The sequence below is a fragment of the Grammomys surdaster genome, unplaced genomic scaffold, assembly GCF_004785775.1.
Source record: "Grammomys surdaster isolate TR1022 unplaced genomic scaffold, NIH_TR_1.0 207, whole genome shotgun sequence".
Classification (NCBI taxonomy): Eukaryota; Metazoa; Chordata; class Mammalia; order Rodentia; family Muridae; genus Grammomys; species Grammomys surdaster.
Genome location: NW_021604652.1, coordinates 702,714 through 724,047, shown reverse-complemented (window position 1 = coordinate 724,047; position 21,334 = coordinate 702,714). Strand labels below are relative to the sequence as shown.

The following is a 21,334-nucleotide window of genomic DNA, read 5'->3' as shown; positions in this document are numbered from 1 at the left end:
CCCCAGTTGTCCTATCACTGCAGCTGCCCTGTTGCTATCGTTTCCAGCCAGATAAAGGCCAGAACAGGAAACCTACATGTCAAAATACATATCCACTATAATCATTGCTATCAAATTCTCCTGATCCTTGTTGGGATGGCACAACTAAAGGATATGTTAGGAATATGTTTCCTCCTAGGCACCACTTTGTACTACTCAAGTAAAAGTCAATGTGATCATAGAAAGGGATTTAGCCATTAATCTTAACCAAGAAGAATTTCAAAGATAGAATAAATAATACTGGCCAAAAACCCCACAATATTCCAAATCCAAAGCTGAATACCTCCTAGGCACCACCTTGTACTACTCAATTAAAAGTCAATGTGATCATAGAAAGGGATTTAGCCATTAATCTTAACCAAGAAGAATTTCAAAGATAGAATAAATAATACTGGCCAAAAACCCCCACAATATTCCAAATTCAAAGCTGAATGCCTTTGAGATTCTTGTTCAAAACTGCGACTAGGGTTGTTTCTAGTTGGGATCCTAGCTGTTTATGGTGATATATATATATATATAATTTTCCCATTTATGTGGGGAAGAATCACATTACATTTTTAAGTGAATACAAAAATGGCCTCTGGCTCCTGGTGAGTTTGACAAGTTTCAGGACTCTGACTCAGCAAAAGTACTTGAAGGGAAGATCTAGTAGTCACCTAGATGTGGCCCAGACAGAACCTGCACCATTTTCAATATAGCTTTTGGGGAAAAAAGTTGAACTCATATCTATCTCTGGGCAGGCAGGATCCCAGTACAGATTATAGATCTGGCCCATCAACAAATCTCTCAGACACTGGTGAAATAAAACAGGACATGGGGGCTTTGGGTAAAACAGTCAGCTTCTGAGACTCACATGAGAAAGTTAATATGGTGGTAATGAGCCACTTAAATGCCTGTCTGCCTATGTTACAATAACATGCCCTTTCATTCCTTCCAACAGCTCCCAAAGGACACTGTGGACAGCCATGTTTCCTGACTACTTACCTCCCACTCCACAAGCAAATCCTTCCTACCTCTCCCAAAGTTTCTTTTCTTTTATATTGTATATTTATCATGAGTTTTCCTTCTCTTAGTGCCTTTTACAATTTTTCTCTTTATTCTCTTAATTTTTTTCATTGCTGCTAAGAATATTTTCGATTCCTCTCTTTATTATATTTCCTTGTTCTTCATGTTCTATTTTTGATAATGTTTTTCTTGTTCAGTAGACTGTACTTTTACTCTGTTTTTGATGAGTTTTGCTTTGTTGTCTTATGGGGTTTGTGTTTATTTCTTCTGTTTTTTGTAAAAAGAAATGGGGTTTGGTTAAATTTTTCTTTGCTTTGCTTTTTTTCTTTCCTTTGGTTTTAATTGCTCTCTCTCTCTCTCTCTCTCTCTCTCTCTCTCTCTCTCTCTCTCTCTCTCCCTCTGTGTGTGTGTGTGTGTGTGTGTGTGAGTGAGTGGTTTTTGTTGTTGGTGTCTGTTGGTGTTTTTTGTTTTGTATTTTTGTTTTCCTTATTAGGGGGCTTGCAGGCAGGTGAAAAGTTGTTTTTACATTTTTTGGTAGTTTTTTTTCTTTAAAAATTCCTTTATGTTGTTTGCTTTAATTTAAAAAAATCTTTGTCTCTTAGCCATCTGTGGTGGTGCACCTTGGTAATCTTGGCACTCAGGAGGTGGAGGCAAGGAAATGATGTGTTCAAGGGCAGCATGACTTACACATCATCTTATCTCAAAAAGGAAAGAGATAGAGATCCACTTCTCTCTCCTCCTCCACCATTGTATCATGTTTTTTCCTTTGTCTTTAAACTTGAAGCAGAATCTTTATTTTAACACAGTTTTAGATTTAGAGATGTTACAAAGATGGTACAGAGGATTCAGCATCCTCAACACCTGGCTTTCTCTACTACTAACATCTCTCATCCATGATACATATTTTTATACATTTTATTATCTATCACGTCTTAAGTAAAATCAGCTCTCTATTCAGATGCCTGTAGTTTCTATCCGATGTCCTTTCTCTATGCCTGCATCCCATCTAGGATCCTACAATAACACTTCTTGCACCTCCCTAGACTCTTCTTGCTTGGTCAGTGGTCTGACTTTTCATTGTTTTCGATTATATTGATAGTTCTGAGGCATAATGGCTAGGTGTTTTGCAGAATGGATCTCAGCTAGCACTCAATGATGTTAACCTTAGTCTTGTGCTTGTTGTATTTTTCCACTATGAACTGACTTTGCCTTTTATTCTGGACTCCATTTTTTGGAATCAAATCCTTGCTAGGGATGGAAAGGTTCAAGCTCCACCTTCTGGAAGATGGCCAGTGCCACATTATCCTGTTGTTCCTGTTCTTTCAGACTGTCTTTCTGTTTCCTTGTCATGACCCTTCCATATGTTTTTCACTCATTTAACTTTCTAAGATCATTTCCTTTTATTTTTCTTTGACACTTGTTTGCTTTGTTTTTCATTTCTATTTGCTTTCCTCTATCTCCCTTTACCATCCTCTTCCCATCCCCCTCTTTACCTTTTGACATTCTCCCTGGTTACATTTTATACCATTTATATTTCCATTTGTTTTAAAATAATTGTCTCATAATGTTTTCTTGGATAAAGAAATTAGTACACACTAAACAACTAACGTATCTTACATAGCTAAGAGAATAAAATGAAAATTCAAAAGAAATAAGGTTCCCTCATTCTCATCCTCTAAGTCTCACAATATTGTTTGTCATCTGCTAAACTTCACACAACTCTTGAAAGCTATGTCCTATCCCAGAACGACCAACAGACCCTGTGTTATAAGTTCTAAGAGTGTCTAACTCTGATCCACTCATGGTCATAGTCATTAAACTGAAATTTGCATGGAAAATTAAGGTGATACTTGCATGTTTAATACCTTTCTTAAATATAAGCATCCACATTAAAATCACTTTAGCCAGTTATGAATAAAGAAGCTGTATCCTACATGGTCCTTTCCTAGATATTTTTAGCTCTTAGCATCAGGAGCATGTGAGTGCCTGAGTGTGCCTGAGTGTGTGTGTGTGTGTGTGTGTGTGTGTGTGTCTGTGTCTGTGTGTGTGTGTGTGTCTGTGTGTGTGTGTGTTCCACACTCAGTGGCAACTAGGAACTAAGGATAAGAAGTGAGTTGGAGCCTGGGGATAGGGGAAGACGGCTTTGTGAGAAGTGTATATGCATGTGGCAAGAAGGCCAGTAAAGCCAGTAAAGTTGCTGATTACTTTGCTCTTTTGCACTCTAGGTTCCCTGAGTGAGAAAAACAAGAGGACAGTCTTTTCTGACAAGCCCTGCATAAAGAGCTTGTTTTAGGTGTAACCCCCATACAGGAGTTTGGCAGGGCTTGGGGTATGTGTGAATTCGATGACCTCTATGATCTCTTTCTGATGATAAGCTCAGTCCCCTGGGGATTTTTGTTGTTGCTGTTAATTAAGACTGACATAAGGAGACATTGAGCTAGGGCAAAACTAGATTACTTTGGGAGCTGAAGAAAGGCAAGAATATCATTCTAGCTCCTACCAGAGCCCTTCTCTTCCTGCTCTGTTTCATTGTGGTGCTATGTGTTTAGAAAAGAAGCCAGGAATAATTCTATAGCATGATGTGTCCCATCCATCTAAGCCCAGTCAGAGCTGGATGGTGCCGGAAGTCCACAACCCTGGCCTAAAAAGCAGTTTACTAACAGTATAGATCAAGTCTATATTGTCACAGAGCAGATCTTCCTATCTTTTCTTGACTCTATACAATAGTCACAATTATGTACTGGCACTGGGCAAAAGACCATGTGACTTTATCTTCCTTCAATGTGGTATTAATTTTCACCAGGAAAAAAAATGGTTAATGGAAATCGGGCACTTAAGGTGGTAAGGGACAGTTTTGCCTTAGGGCAACACATAAGGGTTTGATTTTCTTTGAATTTTCAACCTGATTCTGAGGTTAGCAGTAACTAGTATAAGGGCAGTGCAAATACATGAGGTGAAGCCCTCATCCCAGAGCCAGCAGAACTCACTGGCTCAACCACACAACAGTTTTCAACACTCCACATATCGAAGGGCTTTTCAACAATGTGGTTCTCATCCACAGAGAGCAGGTTGAGCAAGTCTACTATGCAAAGTAAAGCTCAAACAGGAAAAGTAATATTGAAATAGAGGACACATGAAAATGGTTCATAAGAATGATGGAGTTTCTGCTTTTATGGTTCATTCCTTGTGTACAACAGAGGAAGAAGAGATGTTTACAAGGGCAGATGGATATGGGAAATGTTCAGAAGGCCTCTACACAACCATCTTTGAGACTATATAGACCATTGTTGCTGTTAGTTCAAGCATTGGGAATTCCCTAGGCTGAACCTAGGAAAAAAATCAAAGACACCAAAAATACTGATACAGTAAAGTATAGCTAACTAAGAAAACTTGACCTTGAGAATGTAAAGTACTTGCTTTAAGGGAACCAATGACTTACATCACAGGAAGTAGCCATAGAGATATGTTAATTATCTTCAAGCCTAACTATAATAAGCAATTCCCAAAGACTATCAATTACAAATTACAGGGTGATTCTGAATTTATAGGAGAAAGAGGCTGTAAGCTATACAAGGAAGTTAAAGCAGGAAAATGTTAAAATATAAAAAGAATTAACGGACTTCATATGTGACCTTGAAGGAAAGGAGCAGCATGGCAGTAGGAAAGATGAAGAGGCACAGGAAGTGCTATACCTGAACACACAACAGTTGTGCTGATTTTCAATACTAAAATTGAGATTGCAATGAACCACAAAGGGAGAAATAACTCTTTTGAATGGCCATACATATACATAATTTTCATAGGTGATAGTAAATGAACTAATATAAGCATTTATAGGATGTAATTGAAATGGGATATTTCTTTTAAAATAAATACCCAGCCAGCCAATCCTGATGTTGCTGGCCTGTAATTCCAAGACTAAGGCTGGAGGATCACAAGTTCAAGACCTTTTTAACTACCCGTGGTGGTCAAGTTAATGAGCTACTTGGTTTCAACAAAATGTTACACAAGGTGTTTATACTGCAATGGCAGATATCTGAACAGCTCTGGTTTCATTTCGGTACGTGATGAGCTATCTCTTCAGCCCAGGGAAACATTTTATAAGCTCCTTGTCTCATCTTCCAAAGACAATCGATTTTCCAAGCATGTTCTAGCTAATCATATGCCCTTTTGAAGGCTTCTTCCCTGTCAGAGTTCTTTCACAGCAACATGTAATTTTCACAGCATGTCAGAATCACCAAAAGTTCAGGCAGGCACCAGTCTATTTCATATACATAGGAACCAACTACCAGGAAGAATGCAGCAAGAGATGTTTACAAGGGCACATGGATATGGGAAATAACTCTTTTGAATGGCAAGAGCTTTGAGGATCCAAAACAAACTTTAAAAGTGTACAATCTATAGTTTATAGTCTACACAGACTAAAAATAGATATTTGACACTCTTCATACCCATCTCTTCATCAGAATGGGTTACAAAGATTTGAGTTCTAGTACACTCTTGCTTTGTGTTTACTTAGTACTAAAGTGCTTACTTAGTGGTACTAAAGATTAAGCCTATGGCTTTACACATGCTAGTTAAGCAGTTTACCACTGAGCACCACAATGATTTGTATATGTTCTGAGGGTACCTCACAACTTCATATGTCGACAGTTATTCCCCTTATAATACATTAAGAGGATACAAAATTAATTCAATTATATTGTTTAGACACAAGGCCTATAAGAGATGATTACGTTTACATAAGACCATTATGGTGAGGCTCTCATAGTTGAATTCTGGTAGATTAAGGAATGAGGGAAGCTCAGAGTCCTATACATGCTCCTTGCCTCTTGTCATATGATTCTATATACAGTCTTTGGACCCTGGTTGCAAAGTCAAGGGGTCTTGAGCTAAAGTAGTCTTTGGTTTATAAAGTATCCTGTCTCATGTATTTCATTACACAACAGTAAATGGACTAACTATAGATACTTAGACTTTACAACGATTTTGTTAAGTGATGAAATAATTCATGCAAATAAGCGTGTTAAAACGGAGCCTTCCATGGGATCAGACTATATGTATATTAGCTACTGTCACCATTATAGCTATTGTTTGTTGTGGTTCTGAATGCTGTTGCTGTGAAAGAAAACATCTTAAGAGTTTCTTGAAGCTACTCCATGTTTTCTGAAGTTTTTAATCACAGGTTTCTCCAAAGATGAGAATATTTGTCACTGCTCTTTCTCAAAAAATTGGTTTCCCACCAATTGTTAATCAAAATTGTACCTCAAAAACTCTTCTGGACACACAAACAAGCTTGCTCTCCCTGCCTGCCATTCCTCTCACAGCATTGCCCAAACAAATTGTTTCACATGTCATTACTCACTACTATTCTTGTATAGACCAAGGAAAGGCATGGACAGAGTAGCATGCACCACACTCTCTAGGAATTAACCTAGAATATACTTATTCCTTTGTGTGATTCAGTTTTTCTTCATTCCTAAGCTTCTTGGTGCTTCTGCAGAGTTGCATGTTACTGACTAGCCACAGACAATGTATTGCCTTATCCTGATAGCTAGACCTTTAGGCAGCTGGGACTGTTGGGACAGGCTACTCTACTCCGTAGACACTGGTTGATTTCCATTGTAGCTAGAGTCTTCTATCTCATTCCCATAAGAACCCCGTGAGGAGAAGAAGCCAAGTTCACAGGTGCTCACCTCCTGTTTCAGGTAACAGACAGCTAGGCTATTTACATTCTCCAACCAGCAAATTTTGTCACTGGTATCCACTTACTTTCTCCTAAACCTTAATCCCAAAAATTAATCCTGGACTCCTGGTGTATAATCAGATGGATTTAAACATCCATGGGAAATAAAACCAGAAAGCCCTAACTCCTTGGTTCAAGTATCTTGCTAAAACTACACCATTTATTCATGCCCTTGGACACACCCAGAATCTTTTTGTCATTCCAAACTACCACACCTGTGTCATTCTCTATTTGGTTTTTTGAGGTTTTTTTGTTATTGTTGTTGGGTTTTGTTTGTTTTTAGAGACAGGGTTTTTCTGTGTAGCCCTGGCTGTCCTGGAACTCACTCTGTAGACCAGGCTGGCCTTGCCTCAAACTCAGAAATCCACCTGCCTCTACCTCCCAAGTGCTGGGATTAAAGGCATGCGCCACCAATGCCCAGCCCTCCCTTTTTTGTCATTCTCTATTTGTATACTCCACTCTCTGGCTACTTCAGGCCCCCTGTAAGACCTTTTCTTTGTTTCAATCATTTGCATCTTAAACTGTTGGTTTCTTCTAATTTATCAGACTCATTCAGAATAATTACGTTCTCAAACTGGTTTGAGACCTACAATTCATTATCGCAATCACTGCCCTTTGCATACTCTTAACTGTCTCTTGGTGCCACCTGCAAGTCCACACCCTCATGCTTCAGAAGAGTTCTTCTGGAGATCTTGGCCAGTTTCCACTCTCATCCCCTCTACAACCTGAGACACGACTTTCCATTGCTTACTACCTTAACTCCTGAATCTTCACCCTACCCTTTCTAATGGGAACATTATGCTCAAGCATCTCATTTTTAAGGTAAAGCTTCTCAGCCTTACCTCTCCATTTGCTGCCCCCTTCTCTCCTTTCCTTCCTAAGGTTTTGGAATAAATAGTGTATATTCACTGCCTCTTCCCACAGCGCAACTTGCTTCTGTTTCCTGGGCATATCCTCTTATCACTGTCATTACTGTTGTTATAACTAATCATTCTACTATAGCCACTACTAGAAATAAGGACCTCAAAAGGGAACATCTTGTCTAACTTAGCTATGTGGCCCCAGAGCCTAGCACAGTGCTTGATTGATAGGAGGTGCTCAATAAACGAATTATGTTACAAACACTTACTGAGCACCTACTAGGAACCAAGCACTATATCGGCTCTGTTAGAATCCACAACACTTGGCCCCTAATCCATCACAAAAGCAATGTTCAGGAAGCATTGATTTTCACAGAAACCTCTCTGTGAATGCCCACAGCCACTCCTCACAACAGGCATTCGAATCTTGTTGAATAAGCCTGATAAACCCAGTAGAATCCAAAAAAAAACCTAATTTGAAGATTTTCTCATATAAATGGCCATGTGTATGTTTGTTATGGGGTCTGGTAGCTTACAGAGGGATTTCTGAACAGCCGGAGGGCAACACATTCACTTGCAACTCTATCTTAAAACAGCTAAACTTTACTAAGCTGTGGCATGACCTCTCCTCGGTCCTTTCTTCAGCTTCTCTCAATAAATCTTTGTCTCTAGGATTTTATTCTCCACCTTGAAACCAGTGAAGGTTTCTTGCTCTTCTACTTAATAGTATGAAGAAAATACTAATACTAAACTTACTGTTGACTTCAGGATCCCACTTGACATAGTATGCTTTCCTTTGCCACATGGAGGCTACCTTTGCTAACTCCATTCTGCCAATTAGATCCTATGCCAAATGGTCAGTAAGGATAGAATGTGATATAAAATGGTCAGGGAAAGGGTTTTTGGACAAGGTAGGGGACACTTTGTGATTACAGTTCAACAGATGGAAATGTTCTGGATAAAAATAAAGGTGTGTGTGTGTGTGTGTGTGTGTGTGTGTGTGTGTGTGTGTGTTTTACAGTTTTCTTGTTGGAAGCAGGCAGTAGTATATAATGCAAGAGCAAGAGGTACAGAATTGACTAAGTGTTCTTACTCCTACCAGGTTCTCCTTTTGGAGAGTGATCACTGTTTCTTCTATGCCCTTCTAGAGATGTTGGATACATTTATAAATATTGGCACACCTATATTCTAGTCACTGACTTAGTATGGTCTGAAACACCCTAAGCAGAATGAGCTGATATATAAGTGTTAACAAAGTAGGGAATACTCTCTTTTATCCTATATACCCTTCTTAAGTCTCAACCACTCTTAGTAGCCATTCCCATCCTCCAGGGGAGACAAGTTGCAACTTCTAATCACCTCCTATTGGTACTATGGTTGTCAGTTTGTGGGGTATGGTCATAGCCCATTTCATATACCTTTGGTAGAGTTCTATGAATTAATCTTCCCCTTATCTATCTTTGTATTAGAGTTAGGCCAATTAATAATCCCTATACCTCCACTGTAGCTAGTTTGAAAAAATATTTTTACCTATAACTACTTCTAACCACTTCCATTGTCCATTTGTAACTCTACCTTTCACATAACTATCCTTCATGCCCTCATCGATTCTCATGGGCAATGCTGGAATTTGGAATGAATGCCTACATAGGGCCTCAAGCATATTAGGTAAAATTAAATGGCCTAAGTACTATTGGAGTTCACTAGTACTTAACAAATATTTGCTTCTTTCTCACCTTCTCTCTATATATCCTCCCCCCTTCACCCATTCTCTACATTATGTACATATGTGGCACATCAGATGGTATGCAATTCATGAAATATTTCTTATGTCTTTTCTCTATTGAAATTGGGATCAGTGTATTAGATCATGGCAACTTACCTGAACCCTAGAGGAAAGTACTAGAAAATTCCAGGTATATACATCCCAAAAGAGAACCATTTTCAATGCCTCTTAAAGTCGTTGACTTCAGAGTATAGAGTGGGATCACTGTTGATGCTGAAAAGGTCAGTACTTACCCTGTGTTTCAACCCTAAAATTCTACATATCCTTTAAGACTCAGCTCCTAAGTTGTCTTCTTCTTCTTCTTCTTCTTCTTCTTCTTCTTCTTCTTCTTCTTCCCTTCTAAGAACTGGGACAGTTCATCTATTTTCACAGAAGTCTCAATGAAATTTTTCCTTTCTGTGCACAGTCAAGGGTGAGTCTGTTCTTTCTGGTTTGATTAATAAAGCAAGACTCCATTGCCCATACCAACTCATTATCCCACCTCCTAAAGCATGCCCAACTACATAAGATGTGTGGCTACTGAGGAGCAGGTTAGATGGTTCCCTCCACTTGTATGTACAGGATTACACTTAAAATGCTTTCACCCTGAAATTGATTTATTTTCAATTTGACCTACTTCAGTGTATATGATGTAAGTGTAACTTGATTTTTAACTTTTATGTCATCTACTTTATTTCAATGAAGTTAAAATGTTTTTCATATCATCAGCTATTCTTTGAGAATAATTTAAGGATTTTGTAAGGCTTTTGTCCTGTTTCTATCCACAGTTCATCTGTTCTCCCTCTTAAAGGACTCCTATATTTTTTCTATTTTTGTTTTTACAAGTAACATTATACTAAAGGTGTATACATATGTAGCTGAACATCTGTTTCTCAGAAGACATACTTTGAAGTTCAATTTCTCAGTCATGATGTATTAAAATTTGTACAAGTTTTTGTAGAGGCCACTAGGCCACTTCCTATGATGTCGTGCTGATTTAATCCACTGGTAGTATACAAAAGAATAATAAGATCATTGTACTGTGGCCAGCACAGTTCATAAATCTTTTCTAATATGATAGGCAACAACACTGACCTGTCATTGTTACTCCAACTTGAATTCCTTTATCATTAGTAAACGGGAGAGTTGTCCAATAATGTTAACATGCATGATTTGTTTGTCCCTGTCCAGTCATTTAACCTATGTATTGCTTTAGCTTTCTTTTTGATGAAGATCACATTGTTTCCCTCATAAATTGAAATGTAGTTTATATAATCAGCATGTTTGATAGTAATCATGCTTCTAGTTATTCATAATTGATAACTTTGAGAAAAATCATAGCAAACACTATTCTAGTGGATACTGACCCATTACATAAATCTGATTCATTAACAAAATTACAGCCAGCAGCACTGTCACACATGGCTGAGGCTCATGTGATACCCATAGTATCTGTAAGGGACCTCTCAGACTTCTTACACTTAGAAGCACTCAACAGCACTATGCATGGGGAGTGTTTTGTACAGTGAAATTATCAAAAAAATATGAGAATTGTGACACTTAACACAGCATGCAGAAATTTTTATTTACAGTGTAAGATTGAAAACTAAAAACCATAACTGGGCTTCTACTAAAATCCTACACAGTGGGTATTCAGTCACTGTATTTATCCAAATATGACTGTACAAATATAACAATTGATCTTGGGTTTATCACTAAATTGCACAAAATGGCAGTTTTGCAAATATGCAAATCATGTAAGGACAGAATACATCTTATTATATTATCGTCTGAGTGCCCAGATGACCAATTATATTTAATGTCACTCATGTTTGGTAGTTTTACATTTTTAATTAGACAAACATGTAACTCTTCCCTTTTGTTATTTTATATATTTAGTTCATCCAAAGCTGAAATAATGTAGTCACCTACTTCTTGATATATGTGTGTATGTGCTTTAGTATTCTAAATATTTTCTTTAATAATAGACCTGAAACTTTATTTGATGGACAGTGTGAAATCATTTGGGTAGGTACCAAACTCAAGTCATAATGACCCCAGCATAAGCACTGTGTCCTTCCATCTCTCGGTGCAGGCTCCTTCAAACACGGGTAGGCCAGTTCTGAAATGCATAAGCAATTTCCAGAAAATAGAAAACAAGGAAGAATGGCCTTACCTTTGCTACTCCGTAAACGTGCTGTCTCTTAGGCCACTTCTTAGCTGCATTCTAGGGAGCAGCAGGATAACAGGGAAATCAGAGGCTGATGACTGGCAGGGGCTAAGGTATTAAGGGTGCTGATCTTGCCAGGCCACAAAACGGTATCCGAATTCCCTGAAGTGCTTCTACAACTGATTCTGTGCCTCACTGTGAACCTGTTGAACCAGAACATGGATGACTGGGATCTGATGATCTGGAATCTGCATGTTTTAAATCATAGTAAACTATATAGAACATGAGGTTTACCACTCAATATTTTTAAATTATACAGTTCAGTGGCATTTACCACACTCCCACTGCCTGTAGCTATTCATCCACTGAGCTCTCTCAGCTGCCCAAACTGAAACTTTATACCCATTACACAGAACTCTAATCCTCCCTCCTTCCTCACCAGAATTAACCACTATTCTACTCTGTCTCCTGAATGTCTATATTCTAGGAAACCCATAGTGTAGACCCCTACAGTATTTGCCCTTTTGTGTAAAACCAGGGTTTATTTCAATGAGAAAATGGTTCATGAGAAAATACATCCATGTCTCATGCAGCATAACTTATTTTAGAAAATGTTGCATTGCCTAAGAACCTCTGAGGGTCCAAAAACCCTGCCAGAGAACTCATGGTGTCAAAATTACCTAATACTAAGAAACTATGTGATAGGACTGGAGAGATGGCTCAGAGATTAAGGTTCTTGCAAAGGACTTGAGTTCAGGTCCTATTGCCTACATTAGGCAGCTCACAACTGCCTGGAACTCAGGGTCCAGGGGATCCAATACACTCTTTGGCACTTAGTTATACAAACTTATACACAGATGCATAGACATACAGACACATGCACACTTAAAAATAAATCTTATAAAAGAGAAAGAAATTGCAAGTTTACTCACTCTCCCTCCTTCCCCAAATGAGGTTTCCAGAGGCCATCTCTATGTGATACAGCAAAAGACTGAATGAGGAAGACACTAAGGACAGTTACCAAAAAATGAAAGACCACAACTCGTAGATGTTTTATTTGAAAAACACTGTTTCATTCAAAATAGGTTTTTGTGAACTGTTTTGAATTTTTTGCAACTGTCCTTGAATTAGATTTTTAAATTCTGTTTTCAGTCCTAACATGCTAAATATCAATAGACAATGGGTATACACTCATTTCTTCCTGATTATGGGTATAAAGTAGGGATAAATACCCTACAGACATTAACACAACCCTAGGCTATGTTTATTTCAGGATCAACTAGGTAACTTAATGAGACCCTCTCCCAAAACCAAAATAAAAAGAAGTGAAGTTGTGGCTCAATGGTAGCACTTGTATAGAAAATACAGGGCCTTTGGTTTGATACACAGTTCTGAAGAAAAAGTAGTGTATGTAAAACCAAATTGAAAGCCAAGTATGATGCCACACACTTGTAATCCCAAAACCCAGGAGGCTGAGGCAGGATGATTACAAGTTAGAGGCCAACCTGGGATATATAGCAAGTTCAAGGACAGTCTGAGATACATAAAAAAACCAAGACTCATATGAGGGCAGGGTTTTTTAACCTTCTTTACAACAAAGGACACCCAGATTGGCTCAGAATTGGCCTTATAAAAAGATTCCCAGGTGAAGCTCATGAGTGTCAACACCACAGCATATCATAATGACTCAGGAAGATAGTATGATGTGCTGCTAAAGTCAGGGAATTTAGCTCTAATACATATACAAATATATGTAAGGTTGTATTGAGCCACAAAACAAAACTGAACTATTGAAGTCTTAAGATACACCAATAAGAGGACAGTGTCTGGAATGACGGAGATGGTGGCTTTCCTTTTTAGGTTTAGCTTTAAAGTACCTTATACCAAGAGTGAAAAACAAAACAACATAAAACAAAATACTCTGTGTCCTCAAAAGGACAAATGATCTAATAAGGAAGCTGGAATCCAAGACAAATGCAGAATTATTAAACATGTTAAGTCTGGAGGCTAATATCTAGAGCTATCAAGCATGGATGAACAGCCATCTTGTGGAACAGATTCTTCTGCTTAGGTGAGGCCATGTGTAGGCCTCATGAGGCTTTTTGTACAGTCCCCTGACTAGTAATTCTTGTTATCAGTTTATCTAGAAGCAGACATTCTCTGAGCTTCAGCCCTTCCCTGATTCCCTCTGGACTTCTCCAGTCACCTCCAACTCCACAGGAATAGAATCAAATTGTTAGTCCTACTTTTACATGTAAAGAACTTGGGGCCCAGGAGAATCTTAGTGGATTTCCATCTGGGCTTTAGAAAAGGAATTAGTTCCAATCTGGATGACTCTGAAGTATAGTATCTTTATGTTTCTATGATGCTAGTTTATATAGTAATCAGGAAGAAATGAAAATACTACCTTACAGACCTATATTGTAGTAAGGTTCACAGGGGAATAGGTATTGCCTCGAAAGCAAATGGGCTCAAAGCCTAAATTTTCTAGATTATATTTAAAAATTAATTTCTGGCACAATCAGGGGCAAAATCATTACATAGAAAAACTTGGAGAGGTCCCTGTCCCTCTCTTGACCACACTTCCCTAATTTTTAATGGGGAGGTCTCCATGTCTTCTTACAAATGTGCCCTTCCAAGTGTCTATAGAGGACAATGTTCTGGGGAGGTACAGACATTATGAATAAGTACTCATGCTATTTGGCTGTGTAATAGCTCAGCTGTGTTCCAACCTCATCCTCCAGGACCTGCTGAGCTACAGGCTGATCATATATCTTCACAATACTCTCATCAACTCCAGGCACCCAGCCCAACATGACGTACTTGTGCACAGTCCTGATGCGCCTCTGGCAATATCAGCATGTTACTCAACTGGAGAAGTGATCAGGTGAGAATGAAAACCCTGAGCACATGCAGTACCCCTCCCAGCACTCAAGAGTCTGATGCATCCCCCACCCCAGGTTACTTACTAGCTGCATGGCCTTGGACAAGTCACAGAAGCTCTTGGAGCCTCAGTTTTTTCATCTGTGAAAAGAAGAAAAGGGGTTAACACACAAGGTTAGGGGTGCTGTTCGACTGGTAGAGTACTTCCTTGGCATGAACCAAGACCAGAGTTCAATGCCAGCACCAAATAAACCAATTAGTTGGTGACACAGATCATCACTTAAGAGCAAAGGTCGGAGGATCAGAAGTTCAAGGTCATCCTCGGCTACAAAGCAAGTCTAAAGTTAACCTGGTAACATGTTAAAAATGGTTAGTAATATATAATTTGCCTAATTGTTACGAAAATCCACATCTTTGGCTGAGTCAGGCCAGCCAATGTCCCATTGTGCACCAGCCAAAGAATATTCAAAGAACTAAGGCTGCATCTGAGGACTCACAGCCTCAGTCACTAGGACAAATCAGGTGCCTTGTGCTTCCTGCTACCTGAGTCAGAAGTTCCTTCTGACTGAGCTTCTCCAGTCAGCTCTGTAGCAACTCTCACCCATCACTCTCATTCTTGGGGTGAAATTGTACAGATAAAACCTTTTTTGTCATGACAAGTCTAAAGATGTCAGGAGACAACAATCCTGTCCTAGTCACCCACTAGGCTCTTTTTCTCCATCTTCATTTCATCTTGTTCCCTTTTTAAAGACAATATAACCAAGCCCAGTACTTGAGGTTTGGTTCTACAAATGCTGGTCAGAATAAAAACAATCAATCTACTCCTGCAATTTTAGAGCCTACACTATCATTAATATAACCTGAATTTACATTGACTTTTCCTCCTTAAGCATGGATTCATCCTCTAGAATTGTAAATTTTTTAAAAAGAATTTTGTCTGCTTTATAAACCAAGCACAAAATGTCACACTTGCTCTTATCAAATTTATTTTGTTATTGTTGGATTATCTTTGTGTTCTAGTAAATTCTTTATAGATTCCTAGTTCTGTCTTCCCACCTCAAGAGTGTGCTATTCTATAGCTCCACCCAAGACAGGAACTAAAATGAAGAAATCAAGCCCAAGCCAGGTAAAGCACTGCAGCCTACTGCCAAAGATCTCTATAATGGTGAAATCCGACATTTTCCCTAGCTTGCTGTGCCTGAAACCTTGCAGTCATTCATTTCCACCATCACAGTGGCTCATACAGCATTTTAGAGTCCCAGGAGGGGCAGGCCTTTTGATAAAAAGCTGAACTAGGAGAAAAGCCTTTCTCCATGTGCTTCTGTTAATTCCAAAGAGAATGGGTCCTCATCCTCCATACTGAGTAATAATTCTTACTCCAGGAAAAATACAGACAATAAGTGACACCCTTTGTGAATGGTTTCTTCACATACATGGGTGGTTCTGGGAAGAAAATAAGTAATGTATGTTAATCATCCATCATGTTGAGTACATAGTAAATAATCAATAAAAGATTAATTTAAAAAGAAAAGACCTATTCAGATCTAACTAGAAGAGCAATGCTGACTCATAGATCCTCCATCTTGTTCAGAGAGCACCACATCAAAAAGCTTCGTCATGCTCTTCTTGTCTTATGGACGGACATGTTGTAACCATCAAAAAGGCCACATTTCCTGGCTCCCAATTCTGACCATATAACACAGTTCCCCAGTGGGAATATTGTGGCTAACTACACTACATTGATTTTGTTTTCAAACTGAAGCTCTGCTATTCCTCCTGTCCTTCCCCTCAGGCAAGAATGGCAGCATCAGGACAGCCACATTAGCAACAGCCCACATCACTGCCCTTCCAATAATCCTTTACCTGATCGTGCTTTTTACAGGGACAGTAACAGAACTCAGGCAAGATGACCAAAGCTGGTCTTGAAATCAGGTAGTTTTCCACATTTGTATGGCTAAAGAGCAGATTGTGATACTCCATAATCTCTGACACGATCCCCAGCTCCCCCACTCTAGCCTCTCAAATCTTGGGCCTCCATGGCTCATGATGCTGCATACCATGTCACAAAGCCTCCAGTCACCACAGGTCCAGGGTGAAGTCAAGGAAGAAGTGAATCTGGAATCCAAGAAATCTGTGAGTGTGCAACATCAGAACACATTTTACACTGGGTTTCTCCAGTACTGCTTGGGTAATAATCAACAAGTTATTATAGAAACAGCAAATAGTCACATATATGCTTTATAGTCTGTAAGCATCTCCAGTAAATAATTTTCCCTTTGATTCTCAAAATAGTCCAGTGGTCTCATTTGTGGAAAAGCATTGCTAAAGATAATTTAGAAAAAAAATTGTATCAAGCTAAACTATGCGCACATACACATACACAAAAATAATCTCTACCACACATTCCAGATCAATAAAAAAATAAAAAGGTTGGATGTCAGCTATATTGCCCCCAAAGACACAAAACTCTAAGGTTCTTATCTTTTAAAGAAGACTATAAAATATCATAACAAGTCTTTAGGAGGTTAATTTACTCAAAGTTCACATTGCAAATAACAGGAATGATACTCAAAGCCTGGGTTTTCTGACTCTAAACCTTCTAATTTTTCCACTTCAATCCTGAGAAGGCCATTCAGCTGCCTTCAGTAAAATGGCCGCCATCCTCCCTTTGGAGAAATGGGCAGTGGCTAACTGAAGCAATCTTCCTAAACATACAGAATCCTAACAAATTCTCCAAATATTATATTTATATTAAAGATCAACTTCCCTTCCAGGCAGCCAAGTTTCTAGATCATTCTAGGAGAGCTTTATTTTTCTGCTTATAGGAAGGAAGACAGAGAACCACATGCACCACCCCCAACTGCACCATCTTCAACCCCACCCTCCATCTTGCAGCAGAACATCAGTCGTCATCAAATCATTGGGCCTGCCCACTGTCCCACTGCATCAGAAATGCCGCAGTCTGTGAAAATGTCATTGTTTTCATCCTCCATGTCTCAGCCCCAACCTTTCCACTGCAGTCCCCACAAAGGACAGGAACACAAGCACATGACAGAAATCCAGACCACACAGACCATCAACCCACAGCCCTGAGAATAACCCATGCCAGAGATGAGAAAAGATGTACTATTCTCAACCTGCCACTTCCCCAACTACCTTGCTGAAACAGAAATTAGAAAGTGAGCGCCCCAACTCAGTTCTAATCAACTCATTCAATTCTAATCAACTCATTCATGCACACCTGTCTTCCCTATTATAATTTGCTATTTCTCCAAAATGGCTCACTCCCTCCTAATTTAAATGACCAGCTCCGTTAAAGGGGTGAAAAGGTGGCCATTTGTAAGCTTGGAACTATCAAATACCCTGAGGTGAGACACATGTAAAGAATGGCCTAGGAGCAGGCCTGCAGAGCCAGACATCATCACTGCACCACAAACCACCCAGTCTCTGCTCCAGTCTACTAGGTGATGTCAGCATCCAGACTGCCTCCTAGACACCTGAATTTAGAGCCCCAGACTGCATTGCTTCCTAGAAATGACCTCTAAACTTCTAAAAAAAAAAAATTGCTTCGAGTTATATCAACCTCTTCTGAGCCTTCCCTCTACCATCTCTACTTCCTATATTCTCCTGTTTCCTTAATCAGACTATTTTCCTTCTCTCAGATTGCTTTCAACTTTTATAAATACCTGGCTCCTCGTCTGGGCTTGAGTCAGCATAGTATTCAGCCATCTTCCTGGATTTGCCGACCTCAGGCTCCAGCTCTGCGCAATTAGCTTAAACTGGCTCAAATGGATTTTAACTGGACAGAAATTGAAATTTTTTTCTTTGTCATAAAAGATCTAAAGTGATCAAGAGAAACTTCTGGCCATTTTCAATCCATTTGCTCCAGTTCACAGCGCTCACGCAGGAGTAAGGCACTGAGGGGCCCAGGATACATCAGGAATGAGATGAAGCTGCGTCAGTTCTGCTCAGAAGACCAGTGGGGGACAAAAAGGACCTGATGCTAAGGACCATACCATTAGTAATGGTGATGCTAGAGGGGGAATCAGAAAGAACCTAATAGTCCATGAGGTAGGATCAAACCACTGTGGACCCCGGGGGAGGGGCTAAAAGCCTGATGCTCAGTGACGCAGTATCTAATCATTCGTGTGAGACAGGAGGGGAAAGATGCTGATGCTTAGCAGATAGGAGCAAACCACTGCGGTGAACAGGGAACTGAGTGGGGATGCTTTAGTGTAAGGTACAATCAAACCACACCAGGTTATTAGCTAGATAACTAGGGGAAAATAAAAGCATAAAGGGCCTCATAATCTGTGAGACAGGAGCAGGCCACTCTGGAGGTTTAGTAGAAAGGATGCTGTTCTGAGAAGCAGGACCAAACCACTGGGGGAAAGGAGGGGAGCAAGAACGAGCTGAACTCTCTTCAAGCAAATTTCGTTTCCCCTACTGACATAAAGGACGATCCAACATTCTGTGAGACAGAATCAAATCCTGTTTCATGATTTATCATGGGTTCAACATACATTATCTCCTTTGCTCCTTACTCCGCCCTGATGGTTGAATCCAACCATCTTTCCACAAAAGCTTCTGCAAAAATTCTGAGCTATCCCTCAGGGTTGCTAGGCAACAGTGCAGCAGCTGCCCAAGGAACCTTGCCCTTTTGACATTAACCCCTTAGTTTCTGAAAAGAAAATAAGATGCATGAATAATGAGGAACAAGTTGAGGCAATTATCAACACATGCTAGACAAGAAGGAATGGATCATCTACAAAGACCTAACAAATATAAACATAGAAGTGAGTGGGTGAGAAATGATGGATGCATAGAAGAGGAAACATTTTGACACGGTGGCCATCATAAAGACTTGAAAGAGGAAAATCAATCCCTGGTCAGGCCTTAGAGTCTTCCTATGACATCCCTAAGCAGTGCCTTTTGAATATCTTTTCTATCTTTTTTTTTTAAGGTAGTGGTTGTAACTTCCTGGGAAACAAATCTCATTTTCCTGTAACTCTGGTTATCCCTTTTCTATTGGAGCCAAATATTCCCATTTTGGCCCCATAGTTTCTGTTCTGTCCTCTAGAGAAATGGTTAATAAAGGCAAACTAGAACTCCCAGGCCGTATCTACTGACTATTTTTGTGCCCCTAAGAATGGTTTTAACATTTTAAATAACCCCTTTTAAAGCAAAGCAAGGGTTGCAGTGCATGCTTCTTTGGTTATATGCACATAGGGTTGCGTTCCTGTCACAAAGGTAGAGTTGAATAGACACGTAGAAACCAGAAGTGTTCTCAAAATCATTAACATGCTGAATCTCATGAGGCCTGGTTTTTTAGCTGAGAAAGACAACTAGCCCTGTAACTTGATGGCCTTACACTTAGAAGATCACAAATAGTTTGGAGACTCTCTGTTAGCCCTTGCTCCACATCCACCTTCAGAGACCAGACAGCTAGGGAAGAGGGACCATGCAAGCAAGCTAGTTCTTTCTGGTACTGATGCTGCAAGGTCCTTAGCTCCCCATTGTGCCTGCCTTTATGGGCTGGGGCTAAATAACCTGGTCAGGAAGACAAGGCCCACAATGATGTCTGCCAGGCATCCAATCCCATTTTCCATGGCCTCTGTTGATCCTGGAGCCAACCTTCAGGCTGGACTCAACAGATTCAGGACGAAAATAGGCACTTGGCCGGGAAGGCTGGCTTTCCACAAAGTGCTCTTTCCCCCAATGGCCAAAGCAAACGCTGCAGGCTGGGGCTAACAGCCAGCCAGCCGCTCCCCGACCTCTGCCGGCCAGCACCAAGGAGGCCCAGAGTCAACAGTGTATGCACGGGTCTGCTATTTCATTCCTCCTTAATTACTCCGACATCAGATTTCCCTTCAGTGAATCTGAAAAACCAAATAGAACTGAAGTCAGCCCTCGCCTCTAGGAAAAAGTCAGAGATCATCCAAGAGCCTCAGCTTCAAAGATTCAGTCTCCTCAACCTCTCAGGTCACCTTCTGAAGCCTCAGTTTAAACTGGTTGCTTCTGTTTCCTTAAGGGAAGGAAGGATACATGCAGGAATGAGCTAACCTTGTACTCTGGCTGGCTCATGGGCCTAACAGAGAATCAAAACAGTCAGACCAATCATTCTTCCTGAATTAGGTAGCCAGTCTCCCCTCACTGTGAAGAGAGCTTGGGTAAGAGCCAGTATTCAGATACTGAGTGAGAAGAAGGACATGGAGAAAAGAAGAGAGGAGAAACAAAGGAAAAGGAGAGAAAGGCCAAGAAGAGACTAAAGAAAAACTTGCTTGCTTGGTTTTGTTCTGCAGTACTAAGGCTTGAACCCAGAGCCTCATAGACACTAGGCAAGTAGTTTACCACTAGAGTATACTTCTAGACATTCTTTTTCTTTTTATATTTAAAAAGGGTCTAAGTTGCCTAAGATGGCTCGGAACTCAGCCTGTAGCCCAGTCAAGCCTTGAATAATAATATAATACTGAACAATATATAAATTGAATATAATATATAATAAATATAAATGTGATCCTCCAGCCTCAGCCTCCAAAGTAGCTAGGATTATAGGCCTAGCAAAGGAAAGTATGTCCAACTAGTACATGAAATCTTTTTTTTAAAGCAATGGCTTGTGATCAATGGCTGACAGGGAGTGGAAGAGCAAACATAGAAAACGACAATGCATTAGTTATGAAATTTTCTCAACTGCTCCTGCAGAAACTAATCTAAAGAACCTCTTTCTCTAATGATAATAATAGACACCTCCCCATAACAACCAGTCTGTAATTAATGAGAAATGTGTTCCCAGCAATGTTTTATTTTTAAACTGGTCACCAACACACCCCAGGGTGACAGACAACTCACAAGGTTATTGTAAGATA

At 39.7% G+C, this 21,334-nt stretch overlaps 1 long non-coding RNA gene across 1 annotated transcript; it reads right to left on the bottom strand.

The window, feature by feature from the left end:
- Nucleotides 1-1,577: 1,577 nt before the first annotated feature.
- Nucleotides 1,578-18,434, bottom strand: LOC114624455. Its single transcript, XR_003711929.1, has 5 exons — nt 18,155-18,434; nt 16,526-16,599; nt 14,555-14,609; nt 11,592-11,788; nt 1,578-4,371 (listed from the first exon to the last, which is right to left on the bottom strand). It is a non-coding gene; the product is annotated as an uncharacterized LOC114624455 (long non-coding RNA).
- Between the last annotated feature and the right edge of the window lie 2,900 nt (nt 18,435-21,334).